This window comes from Ipomoea triloba, chromosome 1, assembly GCF_003576645.1.
Source record: "Ipomoea triloba cultivar NCNSP0323 chromosome 1, ASM357664v1".
Classification (NCBI taxonomy): domain Eukaryota; kingdom Viridiplantae; phylum Streptophyta; class Magnoliopsida; order Solanales; family Convolvulaceae; genus Ipomoea; species Ipomoea triloba.
Window position 1 is genome coordinate 16,101,417 of NC_044916.1, and position 6,368 is coordinate 16,107,784.

General features: G+C 30.3%; 1 long non-coding RNA gene across 1 annotated transcript; it reads right to left on the reverse strand.

The window, feature by feature from the left end:
- Positions 1–787: 787 nt before the first annotated feature.
- On the reverse strand, positions 788–1,711 carry LOC116025680. Its single transcript, XR_004099711.1, has 2 exons — positions 1,315–1,711; positions 788–1,226 (listed from the first exon to the last, which is right to left on the reverse strand). It is a non-coding gene; the product is annotated as an uncharacterized LOC116025680 (long non-coding RNA).
- Positions 1,712–6,368: the final 4,657 nt, after the last annotated feature.

Below are 6,368 nucleotides of genomic sequence, written 5' to 3' on the forward strand. Positions count from 1 at the left end.
GCTTTAGATTTAAAATTTAGTTTTTTTTAATGATTTTATTAATTTATTCAAGAATACATATTTAGTTGTTTTTTTTAAAGCATCATATTTTTTTAAAGCATCATATTTAATTGTTAAAGAATGCATATTTAAGTGTTCAAATTTGCAAAGTGAAGTTGATGACAATTACAAAAATATCACTACGTTTTTTTCAAGATAAAATTTGAGAGCATAATGTTTATCCATTCCTTTTATTTCTTCCTCAAATCAAATTTAAACACAAATAGGAGTAAAAGTTGGGAGTAAGATTTTTGGATTTTTGGGGTCCCTGAAATATTTTTCTTAATTTTACTAAATGCTGAATCTGGTTATTTAACCAAGAAATGCTTTCAATTAATTCGATTTCACATCCTTTAAATGAAAGTATGTCTCAGAAACATACTTGAAAGATCGGAACAGATTTATTATTACATTATTAAAAATTTCAATTATATATATTCTACCATGCTTATATTTTTTGTTGAGTCACTAGTACAAAAAAGCACATCCACTACACCTGTATAAGTGTTTCCGCTACGCCTGTAGCGGTGTAGCCTATGTGAGTGACACGAAAAGTGCATGCTTTCCGCTACACCTGTTGCAGGTGTAGCAGAAAGCATATGGATTATTTAAATAATGATTTTCCGCGGCACACCCTTTGAAGAGGGTGCCGCGGAAAGTTACCATTTTTTATTAAAAAAAATAAAAAAGATAATATATATACTACTGATATACGGATTCAGATACCAAATCAACAACAAAAACAAAATACACACAAATACAATACACTGATATACACTCATGCACTCTGAAATCTGAATATATATACAATGAAAAGAAATTACAGAAAAATAAATACAAAAAATACAATGTCTATGCATTCTTTCACAAACTAAATTCAAAGAAAATCAAATTAAAATGACAAAAAACCATGGAAAAGAATACTTATGTATTGTATTTCAAAGAAAAAATACTTCATCCATTGCTTTAATGGAAGCTGGACTTCTTCGTAATCTCAGATCCATAGCCATTATAGTATCTCCTCTTTTCAGTATCTTCACGACTTCAACGCCTGAAAACAAATATACAAAAAAAAAAAAAACCTATAACAATAATGTTTTGCACTCTTCTTTACACTGAATCTTAACTTACCCATTTTATTGTTAGCTTCTCATCAGAATTGAATGTCAGTTCATCTGGACTTCTCCCTGTAATAATCTCCATCAGCAAAACTCCAAACGAGTATATACATCACTCTTCTCGGTTAGCCGTGAAAATAAAAAATAAAAAAATTACCATCCTGCGCTGCTTTTGTGACACTGGATCTGAGCTCTCTGCCGTCGGATTCAGCTCTCTACCACCGGATTTGAGCTCTCTACCGCTGGATCTGAGCTTTCTGCCGCCGGAGCTGAGATCTATGCCGCCGGATCTGAGATCTCTGCCTTGGTCGTCGTACTCGTCGCGGTATTACAGCAGCTGGCGGAAGAATAGAGCATGAATCGCTGAAATGGAGACGACAGATGTCCTGAGGAAGCAATCACTGGCGGATCTGAGGAACGAGACCAGATCTTTTGGGGGAGGGGGGAGAATTTTAATTTAGAGAGATGTGTGGGGAGACAGAGATGAAGCAAAGAGAAGAAGCTTTAATTTAGAGAGATGAACGTGGAACTGGGGAAGTCATTGAGATACGAGTCATGGGAAGCTTTCTGTATTGTACTAATTTTATTATTTTTTTTACTTTATATTTAAAATGAAATTGCTTTTATAATTATGAATAATTGAGAACACATCATAAATTATGTTTTTTTAATAGGTTAAGTGTATCATATAATAATAAAATAATTTTGAAAACATTCGAAAATAATAAATAATATTTATCTAAAATAATTTGGGTAACATAATTATAAACATGTATAATGTATAATTATGTATCATAAAATAATAAAACAATTAAAAGTATTTGTTGTCAAAATAATATTACTAAAAATTTTCGAAGTGTCACAACACCGCACGTCTGCACTATATGAATAAAGTTTTGTTTAGTTTTGTATTTTTTTTTTCTTTTCATTGTGCAACCAAATATATTAAATTCATAAAAAATAAAATGTCTTTTATTTATATATATATATATATATATATATATATATATATATGATTACAAAAATATTTCACATCTTATATTTTTAAATCTCAATAAAAAGGCTTATTCTATAAAAGTTAAGTAGCACTAGCTAACTATAGGCCTGTTAGCAAACAGAGCTTTCGACAAACTACTCGTGTTCGAGCTCGGTAAGCGTTCGTTTATGCTCGTTTGTTAAGGTAAACGAACATAAACGAACAAAATTTTGAGCTCGGTTAATAAACGAACAGAGTATGAACAGTGGTAAGCTCGTTTGCTAAGTGTTCGCGAACAAGCTCGTTTGTGTTCGTTTAGTAGTGTTCGTGAACAAGCTCGTTTGTGTTCGTTTAGTAGTGTTAAGAATTAATACATAATAATTATATATTATATATATGGGGTGATTAAGGTCATTTATTTAGATGCTACTACTCCTACGAGTGGACTTATTCAATTATTTTTATTAGTTTTGTAGTTGTGTTGTTTGTTTGATTATTGCTCGTGAACGTAAATTATTTCTTGTTCACGAACAAATTGTGTTCATGAACATGTACAAGTGTTTGGTTATTAAGTGTTCACGAACGTGTTCGTGAACAAAAATTAATATGTTTGTGAACGTGTTTGTTAATGTTAACGAACAAGTTCGCGAACACTAACGAACGCTTAACAAACGAACACGAACAGGATTTTCAAAAACCTTAACAAACGAACACGAACACGAACAGTCCAAAATCCTTAACAAACGAACATGAACAGCCTCCGTTCGTTTATGTTCGGTTCGTTAACAGCCCTAGCTAACTAGCACACAAAACTTTAAATTGTTAAATACAATACAAGTGAGTTTTTTTCCAAAATGGTCCCTCGACTATTGCTCATTCTCAATTTTGCATTTCGACTTTCAATTGCACCTAATGTGGTCCCTCGACTTTCAAAAACTCACCCAANTAATAAACATTGAGAAATAGTTGAGGGACCATTTTGAGAATAGTCAAGGGACCATTTTGGGAAAAACTATTTTATTTATTTCATTTTTGTTTATTTTCATTTTTTAGACACTATAAAATTAGAATTTGTATACATTTTTTTTCTTACAAATATAAATAGTTAAAATCGTGCAATCCATCGTAAAATTTTTAACTTTTTTACAGAATTTTTCCCTCTATCTAAATATACAAACTATTCCTATGCAGATTTACAATAAGTTTCGTAAATTTCATAAATACTCATTTTGTAGGCATCAATTAAAATAATTCTTAGTCACATCCGTAGTACTAAATATATTACTTTGAATTTTTTTTAAATAAGATATAATATTATTAAACTCAAATAATTAAAAATAATGTGCCCACAGCACAAAAGATTTTATGATTCACTTAAAAATTAACTATAAATTTTATTGTTGAATACAAATTGACAATTATTAAACATTATTTATAATAATTATTGTGTCCCGTGTAATATATTAAAATTATTAGGTAGGATTTTTATAATTAAGGTATAATTTAATTAAATCAAAATTATTAAAAATAATGTGTCCACATTACAAAATAAATTATACTTGCCTTAATAATTAATAATTAATAAAAAAAAATAAGAAGAGGAAAATATATAAAAGATGTCATGCAATATCTTAAATAATGTAAATTAATATAAAATTTAATAATTACTTCGAAATCAAATACATAAAATATTGCAGGAAACATTGACAAGATTTTACTTTCGGATCACCTGAGAAGTTTACTAGAAAAATTTACCTTTCGGTCCAATATTTTCCCTACATTTTACACTCTTTGGGTGTCTACGCTTGAAAAAAAAATATTATTTTTAATGGTAAAAGTAATATTTAATGTGATAGATACATAGTGATTGATTGTCTATGAACATAAAAAAAAATAAAAATAAAAAAAAGAAGTATATGAGTATTTATGAAATTTACGGAACTTATTGTAAAAACCATAGGAATAGTTTGTATATTTAGAGGGGAAAAGTCTGTAAAGAAAGTTAAAAATTTTGAGGTTGGATTGCGCGATTTTAACTATTTATATTTGTAAGAAAAAAATGTATAGAAATTCTAATTTTATAGAGTCTAAAAAATGAAAATAAACAAAAATGAAATAAATAAAATAGATTTTCCCAAAATGGTCCCTTGACTATTCTCAAAATGGTCCCTCAACTATTTCTCAATGTTTATTAGGCTAACAATAGTAAATGGACGAAAATACTCTCTATTTTAACACTTATTTGACGGAATATGTAACGGAGGACCAACTTGGGTGAGTTTTTGAAAGTCGAGGGACCACATTAGGTGCAATTGAAAGTCGAAATGCAAAATTGAGAATGAGCAATAGTCGAGGGACCATTTTGGGAAAAAACTCAATACAAGTAGAGTAAACATACATAAATCCATAATAATAATAATAATAATAATAATAATTATTATTATTATTATTATTATTATTATTATTTGAATTTATTGACTTTCCGCTACACCTCCACGTGGCAGGTGTAGTGGAAAGTTCACACGTTTTTTTCTTTTGAGAATCCACCACACCTTTTAAACAAAGGTGTAGTGTATTCTTATGTATTTATTTACAATATTGCCATTGCATTCATTCTTTTGACTATCCACTACACCTTTAATCAAGATGTGTAGTGTAAAGTCATATTTATATGTTCATTTTTGTAGTAGTGAGTACTGCTAAAGCGTAAACAGTCAATACTGTTTTTATTGGGACTTAAACCCATGCCCCCAATATAGAAAAGCAACTTTGTACCACTAGACCACAGGATCATTGACTACAATGCCTATATATGTCTCTTTGAAACAAAAAAAGAATAGTTACAAATATTTTGATTACACTCTAATAATAAAATTGATAACTTCTAAAGCGTAATCTATTTATAAGCTTTGATAACCAATTATAAATATGATAATAAATATTGTAAATAAAAAATATTGGGAAAAGGGTCAAATAGGCCCTCGAACATTTCATAAGAAGTCAATTAGGTCCACGAACTTTTAAAACGTGCAATTAGACCCTCAAACATGTCAAAATAAGGCAATGAAGCCCACGAACAGGTCAATTACCTGTTATTACCGGTCATTTGGATTTTCCGGCGACCGGCAACACTTTCCGGCCACCGACGAGACAGTCCGGCGAATGGCCGCCTTCTCTGTGAAGAAGGCAACCAGATCTGGTTGCCTTCTTCACTAAGAAGGCGATCAGAAATGGTCGCCTTCTTCACGGTAATAACAGGTAATTGACCTGTTCGTGGGCTTCATTGCCTTATTTTGACATGTTTGAGGGTCTAATTGCACGTTTTAAAAGTTCGTGGACCTAATTGACTTCTTATGAAATGTTCGAGGGCCTATTTGACCATTTTCCCAAAAATATTTTATAATCAAATATTTTTGTTAAGCCTTTTTAAGTCAATGGTCCTCAAACTTGTCCATTAGGACAAGCCGTGCTTGACATGCCAATAACGTATCCGAGGGTCCTCAAATTTGTCCATTAGGATAAGCCGTGCTTCACATGCCAATAACGTATCCAAGGGGTAAGAAAAAATGGAATGAAAACAACACTACCTATCTTAATCAATCAATTATTAATCCTGGGGGGAAGTTGTCAAATTAAATAAGTCTTTTAATATTGATGATACTAGTATTTTTTTTTGTGCGATGCACGACGTAAATTTTTTAAATAATTTTATTATTGATATAGGTGGTGAATAAGTTGATTCTCACACACACACACCCACACCCACGCACACGCGCGCGCGCGCGCACACACACACATATATATATATACATACATATATATATATATATATATATATATACATACATATATATATATATACATATATATATATATGCATGGATCAAGTAAGAACCAACTGTCGAGAAGAGAACTGAGAAGCTTTTTTTTATTTTTTTTAAACGTGCATATAACAATTTCATATAGTGCACCTAACTGCAAGTAAAATGTATTAAAAGCATGGTTGCAGTAGGCGCTAGGCGCTAGTCGGGCGGTAGACTGGCGTCTAGCGCCTAAGCGGTCTAGACGGCGCCTAGGCGGCGACCTATAAAAACAAAAAAATAATTCATGTGTGTGGGTGTGTGTCATATATTATATTATATTATATATATATATATATATATATATATATATATATATATATATATATATATATATATATATATATATATATATATATATATATATATATATAT